Here is a 19520-nt window from a genome sequence, read left to right as displayed (position 1 = left end):
TCTGAGTCTTCACAGGTCTTCCGCCTTTAGTTATCCAAAATTCTAAAATAGCATGGTCGCTACCTCCTAGGGTCCCAGCCACTTTTACCTCCTCAACCATTTCCTCCCTGTTTATAAGGATTAGATCCAAGGTAGCAGTTCCCCTTGTTTTCTCCCTTACCTTTTGGAAGATAAAGTTGTCAGCAAGAGAGGATAAGAATTTCCTTGACCTGTTAGTTTTGCCTGAGAGAGATTCCCAACAAATGTCTGGATAGTTGAAATCTCCCATGACAACTATGTCATATTTTTTGGAGAACTTGGCCATTTGATGCATAAAGAGTTCATCCATAGCTTCAGCTTGCACAGGCGGCCTGTAGTAAATGCCTACAATGGTGTCCTTTCCATTGTTCTGTCCTTGTATTCTTACCCAAACAGTTTCCACAGAACTCCCAGTCTCTGAAGCTTCAATCTCTGTGCAGATATACGCGTTTCTAACATACAATGCGACACCCCCTCCTCGTTTATCAAGTCTGTTTCTTGCAAATAAGTTGTATCCTTCTAGTCTTGTATTCCAATCATGTGTATTGTCCCACCAAGTTTCAGTGATTCCAATGACATCATATTTCTTTTCCTGTGTTAGTAGTTCCAATTCTCCTTGTTTGTTGCCCATGCTTTGTGCATTAGTATAGAAACATTTTAGTTTGTGATTGGTTTCTCTTTCTCCAATATTTTTATTAATTAGATTCTTTCGTCTTTGTTCTTCCTTTCCACTTCTAATAGCAGAGTTCTCAATAGCATTTGTCAGGTGTATGGCTTTTTCTGGTCTTTTGCTTCCCTTCCCATGTTGTTCTAGTTTAAAGCTCTCCTTACAAGTGTAGCAAGGCGACTTCCAAATACATGTTTACCAGTCTTCGTAAGGTGCACCCCATCTCTAGCAAGTAGTCCATCGTATAAGTAGTTCACTCCGTGATCCAGAAATCCAAATCGTTGCTGACGGCACCATCGACGTAGCCAGTTGTTCACCTGCTTTATATCCATGACTGAGGCCTCTCTAGATCTTATCAGGTGGAAGTTGCTGTAGCATATAGATGCAGCCTGGTCTAGTGCCTTTGATCATCTAACCACCCCCTGGTGTGCTGGCCCCAGCTGCCAAATTACCCCAAACCAGCTCCCACAATCCCCCTCTCCTGACCCTGTAGTGTGGCCTATATATGTAGTAGTTCCTAAGGGGAAGCACGCAGTGTGGGGTGCACGCAGGCATCCAATAAGCAAAGCATCACAGAAGCTAAGCATCAAGCAAACGCCAGTTATCCATGGCAGTTAGTCAGGGCAGGAGTCAGGTAATCCACACTTTGCTCTCCTTTTTAACCATGTCTTTTATTTCTATCCTCCTGTGTTCCCTTGCCATCCGCATTCACCACCCCATCCCCCTCCATCAAGACTCATACACATCAGCACCTTTATACTTCCCTCTCCCATGTACAGCTCCCATGCACTTCTCACCTTCCTGAAAAACCTCAGCCCATCTTGCCCAAACACATTGCAGAAAAAAACTACTTACAATTCCAACAACTATTTGCTCTTTATCTTCCTACTCCTACTGATTTCAGGTGACATCTCCCCCAACCCTGGTCCACCATCCCCTAACCTCAACCCCTACCCTACCTCATATCGAAACCATAATAATCTTATTAATATTACTTGCATTCCCTCATCTCCATCTTTTAATTGTACCCTCTGGAATCCACGGTCTGCTTGTAACAAGCTTCCTTTCCTGCACAACTTCTGTCTGAACTACTCTCTTAATCTGTTGCCCCTCACTGAAACCTGGATTCAGGATTCTGACACTGTCTCTCCTGCTGCCATTTTCTATGGTGGCTTACAATTCTCTCATTCCCCGAGACCCACAAACAGACATGGTGATGGAGTCGGCATACTCCTGTCCCCACAATGCACTTTCCAGGTCATCCCCCCCAGTCCCATCACTCTCATTCCCTTCTTTTGAGGTCTACACCATCAGGCTCTTCCGTCCCCTCTCCCTCAGAGTAGTAGTCATATACTGGCCCCCAGGCTCTCGCACCCACTTCCTTGACCACTTTTCAGCCTGGCTGCCGTACTTCATGTCCTCAGAACTACCAACCCTTTTCCTGGGAGACTTCAACACCCCATTAACAGCCCTACTTCCACATCTGCATTCCAGCTTCTATCACTAACCACCTCTCTAGGCCTCTTGCAGCTTTCGACCTCTGAGACACACAAGGACGGTAACACCCTTGATCTGGTCTTTGTCCGGCTCTGTTCAATCTCCCACCTAAATAACTCACCGCTTCCCCTCTCTGACCACAACATTCTCACCTTCAAGCTCATAAATCCTCGCACACCCCAGCTCACTCCTACCTACCACACAGTCAGAAATCAACAAGCCATTAACCTTCAGACACTTTCAGACTCCCTACACTCATCACTGTCCCCAATCTCCTCTTTTTCCTGTCCTGATCAAGCTGTTCATCACTACAATGACACTCTTAGAAGCACCCTTGACCAAGTAGCTCCACTCACCCTCAGAACCTCCAAGCACAGAGTAAAACAGCCCTGGCTCACATCGCAAACTCAACTTCTCCAGCAATGCTCTATGAGTGCTGAACGCCTATGGAGAAAAACCCGCACACCAGAAGACTTCATCCACTTCAAATTTATGTTAAGAACCTATAACTCTGCCCTTCACCTCGCCATACAGACCTACTTCACCACCCTGATCTCCTCACTAGCCAACAACCCCAAGGACTCTTTTCACTCCCTCCTCAGGCCAAAAGCACAAGCCCCTATCACAGACATTTGTGCTGATGACCTCACCTCCCACTTTACAGAAAAAATAGATAATATCCATCAGGAAATCTGCTCGCAACCACGAAGTGCTGTGACTCCCATGCCTTCCTGCATCTCCCCTGGCTCACTTTCCACATTTGATCCCATCACAGAAGAAGTCTCCAGACTCCTCTCTTCCTCTCGTCCGACCACATGCACTACCGACCCCATTCCCTCACATCTCCTCCAATCTCTCCCCTGTCATCACAACTCACCTAACTGCAATCTTTAATCTCTCCCTCTCCTGGGCATTTTCCCATCCTCCTTCAAACATGCCATCGTTACTCCATTACTAAAGAAACCCGCTCTCGACCCATCCTGCACAAACAACTACAGACCAGTCTCCAATCTCCCCTTCATCTCTAAACTTTTGGAGCGCCTAGTTTACTCCCGCCTTACCCGTTACCTCTCCACTCACTCCCTCCCTTCTAGACCCTTCACAGGCCGGCTTCCGCCCCCTACATTCGACTGAAACTGCACTCATCAAAGTGACCAATGATCTTCTGACAGCAAAACGTAACGGTGACCACTCTCTGCTCATTCTTCTCGACCTATCTGCAGCTTTTGACACTGGTGACCACCAGTTCCTACTCTCTAGGCTCCAGTCACTAGTCATTAAGGGCACTGCTCTCTTCTGGTTCTCTTCCTATCTTTCTGACCGCTCCTTCAGTGTTTTGTTCTCTGGCTCCACCTCATCTCCTCTTCCTCTAGCTGTCAGGGTACCTCAGGGCTCAGTCCTTGGCTCCCTTCTCTTCTCTCTCTACACGGCCCCAATTGGACAGACTGTCACCAGATTTGTCTTTCAGTACCATCTTTATGCTGATGACACACAACTATATACGTCTTTCCCCGACCTTACCCCCGCTGTAGTACAGAACGCCAGTGACTGTCTGTTCGCAGTCTCCAATATCATGTCCGCTCTCTATCTGAAACTCAACCTCTCCAAAACTGAACTTCTTATGCTCCCACCATCTACTAACCTCCCTAAATCTGACATTTCCCTCTCCGTGGGTGGCACCACAATAACACCCCAGCAGCAGGCGCGCTGTCTGGGTGTTATGCTTGACACCAATCTCTCCTTCACATCCCATATACAATCTCTTGCCCGCTCTTGCTGCTAACACCTAAAGAACATCTCTAAAATCCGCCCTTTTCTCACCATGGAAACAACAAAAACCCTCACTGTAGCATTGATCCTCTCCCACCTGGATTACTGCAACGCTCTATTAATTGGCCTCCCCTTTACTCGACTTTCCCCTCTCCAGTCCATACTTGATGCAGAAGCCAGGGTCATCTATCTGGCTAATCAGTACTCGGACACATCCGCTCTTCGCCAGTCCTTACATTGGCTGCCCATTCATTATAGGATCCAATTCAAAGTACTTGTTCTCACCCACAAAGCTCTCCACAGTGCAGCACCCCCCTACATCTCCTCCCTCAATTCTGTCCATCGGCCTAGCCGATCGCTGCGCTCTGCAAGCGACTTTCGACTAACCTCGGGACTAATCTGTACCTCCCACTCCCGACTCCAAGACTTCTCCCGCACTGCGCCAATCCTCTGGAATGCTCTACCCCAAGAAATTAGGACTATCCACAATTTGCATAGTTTCAGGTGTTCCCTCAAAACACATTTGTTCAGAGCGGCCTATCACGTTCACTAATCAGTCATTCTATGTGTAAGTGTGCGTGTGTAGCCCATTCACCATCTCCATCCATCCCTCACTCCCTCAAGATGGCTGGACCGTCATTGTAATTACACCATTTTAAATACACCCCTGTCCTCTGTATCTCCCCCACCTCATTGTAGAGTGTAAGCTCTCACCAGCAGGGGCGGATTATTTTGCTTTAATTATTGTATTGTTAACGTTGTTACTTAGGACTTGTGTTTTGAAACTGTTAAACTGTAAAGCGCTGCGGAATATGTTGGCGATATATAAATAAAGCTTATTATTATTATTACAAGACTATAACTACTATAATAATGCTCCTATGTATAAGAATATAACTACTATAATACTGCCCCCTATGTATAAGAATATAACTACTATAATAATGCTCCTATGTATAAGAATATAACTACTATAATACTGCTCCTATGTACAAGAATATAACTACTATAATACTGCTCCTATGTACATGAATATAACTACTATAATAAAACTTGAAGAAAGTGGAAGAAATCTAGCTCCTAAAATTCCAAAGTTTAATCCACGATCTTGAAATTGATAGATTAAACTGTTATGAATGAGTCACCGTAGGAGGCAAAAACAGAAATACTGGCTAAGTCCAGAAAACCAGAGAAGTTGGCAGCTATCGGATTGCAGACCCCTGAACCTATCAACAACAACTAGCAGTAGCCGTGGGGGGTTCCTACGGTGCCCTAGACACCTCGATCACAGCCGGAGAACTACATAGCCTAAAGACAGAAAGGGAAATCTAAACTGCCCCAGAGCAGACCCCAAAGCAATAGGCAGCCCCCAACATATAATGACGGTGAACTAAGATGAAAAAACACTCACACAGATAGAAAGATAGGCTGAGCAAATGATGGGGCCCAAGCTAATTAAATAGGACAGGATAGGAAAGCTGCTGTCTGCAATCCGCCAAAAACCCTATCAAAACAAGGGCTAACAGGCTGATAGGGAAAAAGGCCTTGAAGACGCTAGGCTTCAAAAAGACTATATCAGCACTCAGGTATTTTCTGAAGACAGAGCAAAAAGGAATTCAACTCACCCCAGCAGGGAATGGCAGAAATTCAGAAAAACAAGGCAAAACAAAACACGAATGCAAAAAACAGTGCAGAAAACTTAGCTTTTGAGGAGCAGGAATCAGACTGGTCTCCTAGAATCCCTCAGAGAGGTCACCAGCAAGGCAGAAGGGCGTCGGCTGCCTTATATCCAGTCAGAAATTCCCGAAACCCAGTCATCATCATCATACCCAGGTGCTTGGTAATCAGCCTCACTACCTTCCTTTACCAGAAGAGGGAGTTCATCAGACCTCAATGGTGAAGGGGAAAATGAACTCACAACAGTACTTCCCCCTTGAGGAGGGGTCACCGAACCCTCATCCACGCCACCAGGGCAATCAGGGTGAGCCCGATGAAAGGCACGCACCAATCTTTTGGCATGAATATCAGAGGCAGAGACCCAGGAATTATCCTCCTGACCATAACCCTTCCACTTAACCAAATACTGGAGTCTCCGTCTAGCCAGACGGGAATCCAGTATCTTCTCTACCTCATATTCCATGTTACCTTCAACCAATACAGGGTCCGGAGGTGCCACCCCAGGAACTACTGGTTCAACAAACCTCTTCAACAAGGACTTATGAAACACATTATGGATTTTAAATGTGACAGGAAGAGCCAAACGAAAAGAGACCGGATTAATAATCTCCAAAATCTTGTAAGGTCCAATAAATCTAGGCTTAAACTTAGGAGAAGCCACCTTCATAGTGATATTTTTTGATGATAACCAAACCATATCACCAACCTTAAACTGGGGACCAATGGTCCTATGTTGGTTGGAAAACCGCTGGGCCTTTTCCTGGGAGAGAGATAACTTATCCACCACTTGGTCCCAGATCTGGTGCATTCTCTCCACCACAGTGTCAACACCTGGGCAGACAGAAGGCTCCACCTGCCCTGAAGAAAATCGAGGATGAAACCCAAAGTTGCAAAAAAAAAGGTGACATCAAAGTGGCAGAACTAGCTCTATTATTTAAAGCAAATTCGGCCAAGGGCAAAAATGAAACCCAATCATCCTGATCAGCGGAAATAAAACATCTCAAATACGACTCCAACGTCTGGTTTGTTCTCTCCATCTGCCCATTGGTCTGAGGGTGAAAAGCAGAGGAGAAGGACAACTGAATTCACAGCTTGGAACAGAAAGTCCTCCAAAATCTAGACACAAACTGAACTCCTCTGTCAGATAGAATGTTCTCAGGAATCCCGTGCAAGCGAACCACCTGTTGCAAAAACAGGGGCACCAACTCAGAGGAAGATGGCAACTTAGGGAGTGGTACAAGATGAACCATCTTAGAGAACCTATCACAAATCACCCAAATAACAGTCATTCTCTGAGAGACAGGCATATCAGAGATGAAATCCATTGAAATATTGGTCCATGGCCTCCTGGGGACCGGCAAAGGCATCAACAACCCACTAGAGCAAGAACAAGGTTTAGACCGGGAGCAAGTCCCACAGGACTGCACAAAATTCCTGACATCACGAGACAAGGCGGGCCACCAAAAAGAGCGACTCACCAGATCTCTAGTACCAAAAATACCTGGATGACCAGCCAATGCAGAGCAATGAACTTCAGACATCACCCTCTTCTTCCACTGGTCAGGAACATACAGCTTTCCCCTGGGACAACGCTCAGGTTTGTCCTCCTGGAACTCTTCCAGAGCACGTCTCAAATCGGGCGAGAAGGCAGAAAGAACTACCCCTTCGCCTAAGCTGGTAGCAGGCTTGGTCACCACAGGAGAATCAGCAAAGAAGCTCCTAGAGAGAGCGTCAGCCTTGACATTCTTAGTACCAGGAAGAAAAGAGACCACAAAATCAAAACATGTAAAAAACAAGGCCCACCTAGCCTGTCTAGGGTTCAAGCGTTTGGCCGACTCCAGGTAAATCAAATTCTTGTGGTCAGTGAGGACCACGACTTGATGTTTAGCTCCCTCCAACCAATGTCTCCACTCCTCAAATGCCCATTTCATGGCTAACAGTTCCCGATTCCCCACATCATAGTTACGTTCAGATGGAGAGAACTTTCGGGAAAAGAAAGCACAGGGATTCATTTTAGATGTTACAGGATCCTTTTGGGACAAAACAGCTCCTGCACCAATCTCAGAAGCGTCCACCTCTACCTGGAACGGGAGTGAGACATCAGGTTGCCGCAAAATCGGGGCAGAAGTGAATCTTCGCTTCAGCTCCTGAAAGGAAGAAACAGCCTCTGGAGACCAATTCAACACATCAGCACCCTTCTTAGTCAGATCAGTCAATGGCTTGGCAATACTAGAAAATTTTGCTGTAAATTTCCGATAAAAATTAGCAAAACCCAAAAACTTCTGGAGGGCCATCAAAGAAGTGGGCTGAACCCAATCATAAATGGCCTGTACCTTGGCCGGGTCCATTTCAATAGTTGACGGAGACAAAATAAATCCCAAAAAAGAAATCCTCTGTACCCCAAAAAGGCATTTCGATCCTTTGACATACAGGGCATTCTCCCTCAAGATCCGCAACACAGTCCGAACATGTTCCACATGAGAATCCCAATCCTTGGAGAAGATCAAAATATCATCCAGATAGATAATCAAAAATTTATCCACAAAGTCTCGGAAAATGTCGTTCATGATGCACAGGAAGACAGAAGGGGCATTAGTGAGCCCAAAAGGCATCACCAGGTACTCAAAATGTCCCTCCGGAGTATTAAACGCCGTCTTCCATTCATCCCTATGCTTAATGCGGATAAGATTATACGCCCCCCTGAGGTCAAGCTTGGTAAACCAGCAAGCACCTTTAACTCTGGAGAATAGATCCGAAATCAGGGGTAACGGATACTGATATTTAATAGTAATTTTGTTGAGGGCACGATAATCAATACAAGGCCTTAATGAACCATCCTTTTTGGCCACAAAAAACCCCCCAGCACCTAAGGGTGAAGAGGATGGTCTAATATGACCCTTCTCCAACGCCTCCTTAATATAGGATCGCATAGCCTCGTGCTTGGGTACAGATAAATTGAAGAGCCGACCCTTGGGAAATTTACACCCCGGGCTCAGTTCAATTGCACAGTCATAACTCCTATGAGGAGGCAAAGACGCAGACTCATTCTCACTAAATACATCATAAAAGTCCGCCAAATAGTCAGGAACATCATGCGACTGAGGAGAGGTGGAAAAAACCGGAGCCTCACTAAAGGCACACCGACAACCCCAACTCACCACAGACACAGATTTCCAATCCAAAACTGGATTATGAATCTGTAACCAGGGAAACCCCAGAACAATGGTATCATGCAAATTATGCAACACCAAAAATCTGCAATTTTCTTGATGGTCTGGGGTGGCCCACATTACCACCTGGGTCCAAAACTGAGGTTTATTTTTCACCAAAGGAGTGGCATCAATCCCTCTCAAAGGGATAGGCGTCCGCAGAGGTGTCATCGGAAATCCACAATGTTTAGCAAAATCCAAGTCCATTAGGTTCAAGGCTGCTCCCGAATCCACAAAAGCCATGGCGGAAAATGTGGACAGGGAGCAGATCAAAGAAATTGCCAGAAGAAACTTAGGTTGAACACCACCCACAGAAAACGTGTGTGCAAAACGTTTCTCTCGTTTAGGACAGACAGAAATAATATGCGAGGCATCTCCACAAAAAAAACACAGCTTATTACACCTTCTGAACTCCTGACGTTGCTCCCTGGACAAAACTCTATCACATTGCATAGGTTCAGACACTTGTTCAACAGGTGGCAACACCTCTCGTGCAGTCCTGCGTTCACGTAAACGCCGATCAACCTGAATGGCTAATGACATAGAATCGTCAAGACCAGAAGGAACAGGAAATCCCACCATAGTATCTTTTACGGCTTCTGACAAACCCTTCCGAAAGAGAGCTGCCAAGGCATTATCATTCCAGGTAGTAAGGACCGCCCACTTTCGGAATTTTTGACAGTACAATTCTGCAGAATCTCGACCCTGGCTCAATGCCAGCAGGGTCTTTTCAGCCTGATCAATAGCATTAGGTTCGTCATACAAGAACCCCAAGGCTTGAAAAAATGCGTTCACATTAGTCAGAATAGGATCATTTGGTTTCAAAGAAAATGCCCAATCCTCGGGATCGCCACGCAGCAAAGAGATGACAATTTTAACCTGCTGCACGGAGCTCCCTGATGAGTTAGACTTCAAGGCAAAAAATAATTTACAATTATTTTTGAAATTCAAAAATTTAGACCGATCCCCAAAAAACACATCAGGAGTAGGGATCTTTGGTTCAGCAGCATGTAAATGAGCAAGGTAGGCGGAAATTCCCCGCACTTCCGCAGCGAGCTGCTCCACACGATCAGACAATTGCTTTATCTCCATTGAGAGAAAAAAAAATTATAGAGGAAAGAATATACACACTTTTTTTTTTTACAATTCTTTCCTGCTATTGAGTACCCTAGGATCTGCGGTATGGCTGGTGATTCTGTTATGAATGAGTCACCGTAGGAGGCAAAAACAGAAATACTAGCTAAGTCCAGAAAACCAGAGAATTTGGCAGCTATCGGATTGCAGACCCCTGAACCTATCAACATCAACTAGCAGTAGCCGTGGGGGGTTCCTACGGTGCCCTAGACCCCTCGATCACAGCCGGAGAACTACATAGCCTAAAGACAGAAAGGGAAATCTAAACTGCCCCAGAGCAGACCCCAAAGCAATAGGCAGCCCCCAACATATAATGACGGTGAAGCAAGATGAAAAAACACTCACACAGATAGAAAGATAGGCTGAGCAAATGATGGGGCCCTAGCTAACTAGATAGGACAAGATAGAAAAACTGCTGTCTGCAATCCGCCAAAAACCCTATCAAAACAAGGGCCAACAGGCTGATAGGGAAAAAGGCCCTGAAGACGCTAGGCTTCAAAAAGACTATATCAGCACTCAGGTATTTTCTGAAGACAGAGCAAAAAGGAATTCAACTCACCCCAGCAGGGAATGGCAGAAATTCAGAAAAACAAGGCAAAACAAAACAAAACACGAATGCAAAAAGCAGTGCAGAAAACTTAGCTTTTGAGGAGCAGGAATCAGACTGGTCTCCTAGAATCTCTCAGAGAGGTCACCAGCAAGGCAGAAGGGCGTCGGCTGCCTTATATCCAGTCAGCAATTCCCTTCACCCAGTCATCATCATCATACCCAGGTGCTTGGTAATCAGCCTCGCTACCTTCCTTCACCAGAAGAGGGAGTTCATCAGACCTCAATGGTGAAGGGGAAAATGAACTCACAACATTAAACCATGATCAGAGCAACTCTTTTCATATGCACACAGGCGTTCTATATCTGAGCTTCATGAACATATCGTCTCCTGGGATTTAAGTTGTATTTGGTGACCAATGATGAAAACACGAGTAGATCACATGATTAAAAATATGGAAATACGAATAGATGAAAAAACAGAAAATATCAAGAAAATTAAGAAACAAAGAATGAAAAAATGTACATAAATTATGTGAAAAAAAATAGAAAAAGAATCCAAAAGAAGTGACTTCATCAGCACCATAAATCTCAATGGTGAAACATGATTTCTTTTTGCGCATTGAGACCTTCTGGAAAACAAGTGACAAGATTGTGGATCCAAAACCCCTCGCAGGTCCGTAGGCGTCTACTGATTTCTCATTCTCTTGGATTTGATGCCGAATACTTTGAAAGAGTCTGCACAAGGATCATGGTGTGTGATAAAATGTTTGGACGCATGGGAAACCGTCCGATGTCCACTGGTTGGAGAAGAGATGTCGGATAAATGTTCAGAGATTGGCATGTTCTACAATGGTTGCCACCACATCTATAAAAACATGAGAAATGTAGCCATGCTTTATGGAATTTATTGGAATGATATAAACTAGGGGACAGTGTGTTGTCCGGTTAGTTTCTTTCTTGGCTATAATGATTTCTGGTATGACAGATACATCGCCCCTCTAGATGAAAAGAAGGTCGTCAATGTACCTTCCATACCAGAATAAATGTCAGACAAAAGTGTTATGTGCACACAGATAACATTCTTTGCAGAAGGACATTACCAGATTTGCCAAAGAAGGTGAGTATTTCACGCCCATTGAGACCCCCCTGCAATGTAAAATAATTATCAAATGAGAAACAATTGTGAGTCAGTGAGAATTGTGCTACCTGGGTGACATAAAAATACAAATCTGGTGAATAATTACTGTATTTAGATAAATGAAATTCGAGAGCAGTAATGTAATATCATGCAGTATTGAAGTATATAGGGCATTAACATCTTATCTTAACCAAGAAAAATCATTAAGACAGGTAATATTAGCAAGTCGATCTAAAAGTTTTTGGAATCCTTGAGGAAACCAGGAAACGTTTGAGATAATGGTTCTAATAAAGAATCAAGCTATTCACTATGGTGTTCAGTGATGGAACCTATACCTGAGACAATTGGAGGTGGACCAATTGCTTTATGTACCTTTGTGTTAGTGCTGCTGCCAAGCTCCATGGCCAGTTCCTGGCTCACCGCCTCTGGCCCGGGGTCAGCCGCTGCCTGCTCCCTGGTCTCTGCCTCCGGCCCAGGGTCCGCCGCTGCACCCTTTCTGCCACGTGCCTCCTGTCTCTCCGTGCCCCGACGTGCAGCATCCCGGCGCATTCCCCCACTTCCCTCTGCCACGCGCACTGTGCCTGCATGCATGCGCTTTAGGGCCAGGCCGCGTGCTCCCTCACTGATCTTATCTCCCTGTGTGTCCTGACCCGGCAGTTCCTGCGGACCAATGGGAGATAGCCACCAGGTATTTCAGGTCGCCCTCCCTTAGTGGAGGCGCCTGACTATTGAATTCCTAACTTTATACTTAGGCCCTGCTTGCATCCGCTAGTTTCAGTCTGCCCCAGCTTGCTTTTGCTTGCCGCTTGCCACTCCTAGCCACCGCCTGCTACCGTTAGCCATTTTGTCTGTTAACCTCGTGTGTCTCCCTCTCTTTCTTCCAGAAGCCTGCTCCAGTCCTGCGCCCTCCTGGTGTCCTGCTCCTTCCCTTCCTCAGCACTCGACCATACCCGCTCCTCTTGGTCACCCGTCTCCTCCAGAATTCCTCCCAGTCATCTCGTCCCACTTCAGTTCCTGTAGGTCTACCTAAGCCGACCCCTGTTCCTGGCAGTCGTGGTGCTTGAGGTCCCTGAGCCTGTCCCTGTATAGAGGTTGGTTCCACCTGGCATGCTCGCTCGGGGAAAGTTTGGTACCACAGTCCAGAGGGTCCACTCTTGAAGCCCGTCACCTTCGGCATAACACTTTGGAAGACATGTAGAAGAGATCAAATAGGATGTTTCACTATTAGATAGCTTTTTTGAGATTTAGTAAGGGTTCCAAGAGAGACACCCAACTCAATAATAATATAGGTTTCCCTTTGGCAATGAATTTTGGGATTTTGTGGAAGTTTCTCATAAAGAATACATCTTCCAACATGGATAGAATTTACGATTAATAAAGAATAGTGTCCATTACTACAACATTCCCACCGTGCCCACCTTTTATTGGTGATGTCGGATATGCTTTTAGCTTCTTGCGATGATGAAACTTGTTTTGAGGTTCACATCCAGTTTTTTTAATTTCCTCTCCATGGTTTCCTGAAAGTGATCTATAGTCAACCCTGGACTGTACAGGGCGAAAAAAAGGATTTTTAGTATGAAAATGTGTGCCTATTATGGAATTTGTGCCTTCTATGTATTCTATGGAATCCCTTTGGGTTGAATCATGGTGGTCCGAATCCTGTAGGCACATGAGTGACATTTGTTCTGAAAAATTGAGACAAAATTCATTCACAGTTGAAAAATAAAAGGTTCGGATCTGTTTGATCTTGCGCAAAAAAGTGTTTTTTATCGGTGTGATTTCTGATGAATCTAATGTTAAACCGAGTCCCAAAAAGATCAAAATTGATCAAAGCTGAGACCATATGAAAGTGCTTCTATGTGGTTGGGAATGAGGGTTGAGACAAATTTAAAACATTTATGGAACAGTTCAGACTAGAAAATCCTTCCTGTGGGGGAAGTCCTTCCTGACACGTGTGGCGTGCTTGTGTCCTCCGCTTTTTTTCCTTTTTTTTGAATGTGAACGATGGTTGGTTTTGCGATGATAAGAAAGATCATGAGAAGATTCAAAAGGATCAGTATCACTGGCAGCACGATCGATGGAATCCTGATCAGACGAACTAAAGCTGGCGTGCGGATTACAACAGGCATTTCACGAGAAGGGACTCGTATTAAAATGGATTTAGGTGGTCTAGGGGGTTTGGACCACCCACCCCATTAATATATTTGTCACAAATTATAGTCATTAATGTCTCATTGAAATGTATCCTTTTTCCTGGTCCTGATAGAATCTTCAAGTTTGGCGACAGACTGTAAACATGACATTAAACCTCAATATTCTGCATTGTTTGGATGTTGCTACAGGTTGTTTTAGGTTATTCTGATTTCCGAATGCATTTCAGTAAGTTTTGTCTCTTCATGATTAATTATGAGACGCATTAAATTGGAAAGTATTAGATTCCGATCCTCCACAAGAATCTCGCCACTTGTTTTCCAGAAGGTGTTTCACTGTTGAGATTTAAGATGATGTCACTTCTTCTTTTGGATTCTTTTTCTTTTTTTCATGTTTTATTTTTATTTTTTTTTTCAGTCTTTGTTTCTTGATTTTGATATTTTCTGTTTTTATGATCTTGCTTTATTGTTTTTATGATCTTGGAAAAAATAGGTGAGCTGGTCTCGACCAATCATCTTTGCAGAACTGCTATAATGTCTTGATACAATTGTGCTCTATTCTGTATGGTTTCCGGAGTGTTCTCCTCTGTGTGTCACCCGGTGTAATCGGCTGTGATGCAGCGCTCTGTAATACCGTGCTGTTATCTGCTCTCAGTAACACTTGTGTAATCTTCCGGCTGATTCTCTTGTCAGGGCTGGAGGCTACGTGTGCCCGCAGGCGAGCGCAGCTGTGAGTGTGGGCTACAATCTGTCTGTATGGAGCCCAGTGACAGAATTGCTACAGGTCGCACATGTGCAACTTCTTCATGCTTAAATATTTTTGTATTTATTGCACACATTATGTGTGAGGTATATACTGAGTATTCACCCCCTTGGCAATTTTTCATGTTTTGCTACTTCACATCCTGGAATTTCACTGTTATTTTGCAAGTTTTCATCAGTTTATGTACATTATGTACAGAACATGCTGACAACTGTGAAGATTTGTTTTCCTTTTATTGTGAAGCAAAAAACAAATAGGACAAAATAACTGAAAACATCAGTCTACATAACTATTAACCCCCCTAAAGTCAGTACTTTGTAGAGCCTCTTTTGTGGCAATTACATCTGCAAGTCACTTTGGATAAGTCTATGAACTTTCCACATTGCTGTTCACCAGATGAAACCATCTATCTTCAAGTCTGACCACAGATTCCCCATTGGATTAAGGTCTGGGCTGTGACTCAGCCACTCCAAACATTTACACGTTTCCCCTTACACCACTCGAGCGTTACTTAAGCAATATGCGTTGGGCGTTTGTCTTGTTGGAAGGTGAATCTCCGTCTCAGTCTCAAATCACTGATTGACTGAAACAGGTTGTGTTCAAGAATAACCATGTATTTTGCACCATCCATCTTCCCCTTGACTCAGACCATTTCCTCTGTCCCTGCTGCCAAAAAACATCCCTATGATACTGCCACCACCATGTTTCACTGTGGGGATGCTGTTTTTGGGGTGATGAGATGTGTTTATTTTGCACTAGACATAGCATTTACCTTGGTGGCCAAAAATATAAATTTTGGTCTCCTCTGACCACAGCACCTTCCTCCATACATTTGGGGAGTCTCCACATGTTTTTTGGCAAACTCAAAACAAGCCTTACAATTAAAGGTGACCTCTATGGAGTGTACCGCTTATTGCGGTCGTATGGACAGATTCTAACATAGTAACATTGTTAGGGACGGGGGAACGCACTAAATATTAAATAACGTAAAGTGCGTTCGCCGCCCAGGGTCCACCATGCAGAAGGTGTAAACACTGCTGCTAGATAATGGTGGACATGTAATAAGGCGATATAACGCATGCGGGTTAGACGTCACCCGGGGTGTGCTGAGCGATCAGAGACGCCTAAGTGTTAAACACATAAGGCTGAGCCTGTTAACAGGTCACAGGTCTCAGAGTAGTGCACGCACGGTATATGGTCACAGGAGCTGGGCCCTAGGCAGAGGATCAGAGTCCGTCTAGACCTACCGTGCGTGCGGCGTCGCAACTGCGGACGCCAAAAGGAGCTGCAGACTGCAGCGCGGAGACAGATACTGCCGCTAATCGACAATTCCCGGTAGCAGGTGCACTGTTGGATGCTAGCACTGTGGAGGATGCTAATGTGGCTAGTAGCTTGCCACTGGCTGGCGCTGACTCTAAAGCTAAGTCCCTATACACACTCGTAATATCAGAGGGAGGGGATCTTAATGAGTCATTCACAGGTTCATGCATCCATCATCATTCACACAGTAAGCAACTAGAGACTATACTAGCGCATGGCCGAGCTGACCTTTTATTGCCGTGCACTTCTGGGACCTTCCAGATCTCTGAGATGGACCAATCAGATCAGGAGAAGGACCTGAGCACGTGAGTCCCGATCTCCAATGGGAGATCATCTCGTGAGCATGCCCAGTAGCGCGATGAGAGGACTTAGCCTCTGGGGTGGCTTGCTGCAGGACAGCCTGCATTGCTATTACTGACCCAAAGGTGGCAGCAACTGCCAGACCCGCAGAGCAGGACTGGGCAGAGCATCTGGGACGCCGGGACTGCTGAGCAATCTCCTCTCTGGTCGATAGATAATAGGAGACCGCAGAATGTGAGGCTCAGGATTCCTGTTGAGCAGCTGCAGGAACCCGATGCCTAACATTACCCCCCTCCTAGGGCCCCCTTCCCCCTGAGCCTTCCAATCCAATCCATCCAAAAAAATTTTTTGCCATGTACCACCTTGTGTCCCGCAGAGGCATAGGCCTCAGACTCGTCCGAAGACAAATCTGATGTCCCGGCCGATGACTCGGAAAACCGGGACATGTGAGCAGGTTTGAGAAGGGACACGTGGAAGGCGTCAGGGATGGCTAAGTCGCCATGGAGCAGAAGTTGGAGCAGGGCGCCGATGTGTGTCGGCGAGCGTCTTCATTCTCTCTTTAGAGGCTTGAGTGGAATGCGGGGTGCGACTCAAACTGTCACGAACCTCCACTGCCCGGTCTGCCACCGGCAAGGGATACAGTAACCCAGCCGGCCTCTGTTTAGAGGAGCTGCTCCGAGCACAAGAGGCGTATGCCTGAATGCATTTTTTAGTGTCCCGAGCCCTGTGCGGCCACCAATAAGACTTTGCCAGGAGTTTTGTGGTCTGCTTGTAGCCAAAGTGATCACCCACCCTGGACGTGTGTGCCCGCACGAGAACCTTGGACCGTAAGTGAGGCGAGACAAAGGTCTTGCCCGGCGGCACTGACTCGAAGACGACCGGAGCCATGGTCTTCAGACTCCCAGTTGGGGGCGTGGAAATATCCGCAGGCACCTCCGCAGAGGCTACTTGGACGCTCTCCCCCTGCACCTTCCCACAAAGTTTTTGCTCCATTCCAGTATTCTCCCCGAGGACCAATCTATATGAGGGGAATGGCAACGGAGCCAGGGAACCCTGAGGAGCACCTGATTGATGCCCTCTGGCATAATAAGCAGGCAAAGCGTCTCCTGGTGAGATGGTGAAATTGAGAGCCTAAGGGGTGCTGTTTGGTGGGTAATCTGGGATGATAAGGTCACCCTGTTGACCACCCTGATGGGCACTAGGTGAGGAAGTGGTACCAACGAGATAGCGTGCTGTTGGGCGAAGACATAAAGTTCCCTTCTGCCCCAGAATCCACCGTGACCTGTACCTCCCAAGAGGAATCACCGCTGTCTAACGTCCCTTGGAGCGCTGGTTTGGGGGAGAAGGTCTCCATAGCGAATAGACCCCCACCAATTACCAGTGGACGCGATTGTTTTTTCGGCCGCTGCGAACACCAGTTAGCCAGGTGACCAGACTGTCGACACTGGTAACAGCGTGTGGAGCTTTGTGCCGGACGCGTCTTGAGACCAGTGCGGGACACTTCCATGGGCTCTGGAGGTAAACTCTTCAGCTCGGGTGGTTCTAGAGGTTCAAAGAGGTTGGGAGCCAAGCTAACCTTCCATCTGGATTGAGCGCGCTCCAGCCCTTGCTATGAAAAACGGAGATCGATGCGGGTGGAAATAGCAATCAGCTCTTCCAGACTTACGGGAACCTCTCTGGTAGATAGAGCAGTCTTAACATGCTTCGCCAACCCTCTCCAGAACATAGGGATGAGGGTTTTATCAGACCATTCCAGCTCGGAAGCCAGTGTCTGGAAACGGACGACGTACTGACTGACTGAGAGGTATCCCTGAGTTAATCGCTAGTAGCTGGAGAGAGGTGTCGTGAGTGACCCGTGGCCCCAAGAAGACCTGCTTTAGGGATGTTAAGAACTGAGCAGCGGTCCGAACCTCTGGGTCACCACGCTCCCACAGTGGTGTGGCCCACTCCAACGCCCTGCCCGACAGAAGGGAAACGATAAACCTCACCTTAGCCTGTTCCGTAGGGAATCGCGCGGCCAGTAACTCAAGCTGGATAGAGCACTGGCTCACGAAACCCCTGCAGGAGGCGCTGTCGCCAGAAAATTTATCGGGCAACAGGAGGAGGGAAACTGTCGGCGCAGGCGTGGACGTGGACACACGTGAGACAGCCTCTGCGACTGCCTGAGCAGCAGCCTCTGTGACTGCCTGAGCAGCAGCCTCAGTAAACTTTGCAGCTGAGGTAGCACTCTCGAGAGTAGCCAACCTGCCCTCCAGCTGCCGAATGTACTGCAGTAGCTGCTGCTGGTCCGCCATTACTAGCCAGACCCTGGCGCTAGTATAATGTTAGGGACGGTAGAACGCACTAAATATTAAATAACGTAAAGTGCGTTCGCCGCCCGGGGTCCACTGTGCAGAAGGTGTAAACACTGCTGCAAGATAATGGCGGACGTGTAATAAGGCAATATAACGCACGCGGGTTAGACGTCACCCGGGCGCGCTGAGCGATCTCTGTTTATTCACGGAGACGCCTAAGTGTTAAACACAAAAGGCTGAGCCTGTTAACATCACAGGTCTCAGAGTAGTGCACGCACGGTATATGGTCACAGGAGCTGGGCCCTAGGCAGAGGGTCAGAGTCCGTCTAGACCTACCGTGCGTGCGGCGTCACAACTGCGGACTCCAAGAGGAGCTGCAGACTGCAGCGCGGCGACAGACACTGCCGCTAATCGACAATGCCCGGTAGCAGGCACACTGTCGGACGCTAGCACTGTGGAGGATGCTAATGTGGCTTGTAGCTTGCCACTGGCTGGCGCTGACTCTAAAGCTAAGTCCCTATACACACTCGTAATATCAGAGGGAGGGGATCTTAATGAGTCATTCCCAGGTTCATGCATCCACCATCATTCATACAGTAAGCAACTAGAGACTATACTAGCGCATGGCCGAGCTGACCTTTTATTGCCGTGCGCTTCTGGGACCTTCCAGATCTCTGAGATGGACCAATCAGATCAGGAGAAGGACCTGAGCACGTGAGTCCCGATCTCCAATGGGAGATCATCTCGTGAGCATGCCTAGTAGCGCGACGAGAGGACTTAGCCTCTGTGGTGGCTTGCTGCAGGACAGCCTGCATTGCTATTGCTGACCTAAAGGTGTCAGCAACTGCCAGACCCACAGAGCAGGACTGGGCAGAGCGTCTGGGATGCCGTGCAACCTCCTCTGTGGTCGATAGATAATGGGAGACCGCAGAATGTGAGGCTCTGGATTCCTGTTGAGCAGCTGCAGGAACCCGACGCCTAACAAACATAGTTAGCAAGGCTGAAAAAAGGCATTTGTCCATCCAGTTAGGTCT

The 19520-nt window shown here is 46.7% G+C and overlaps 1 long non-coding RNA gene across 1 annotated transcript in view; it reads left to right on the top strand.

Annotated features, from left to right (window-relative positions):
• The window catches only part of LOC141091728 (uncharacterized), a 35647-nt gene extending 21870 nt beyond the window's left edge, over positions 1-13777 (top strand). The window contains exon 3 of the long non-coding RNA XR_012232563.1: positions 12544-13777. This is a non-coding gene — a long non-coding RNA (uncharacterized lncRNA). The remainder of the gene's footprint in view (positions 1-12543) is intronic.
• The last annotated feature ends 5743 nt before the right edge of the window (positions 13778-19520 follow it).

The sequence above is a fragment of the Dendrobates tinctorius genome, unplaced genomic scaffold (assembly GCF_039654945.1).
Source record: "Dendrobates tinctorius isolate UK_male_01 unplaced genomic scaffold, ASM3965494v1 ptg000055l, whole genome shotgun sequence".
NCBI classification, from domain to species: Eukaryota; Metazoa; Chordata; class Amphibia; order Anura; family Dendrobatidae; genus Dendrobates; species Dendrobates tinctorius.
Note: the sequence above shows the minus strand (reverse complement) of the source record. Positions and strands in the feature narration are given on the sequence as shown.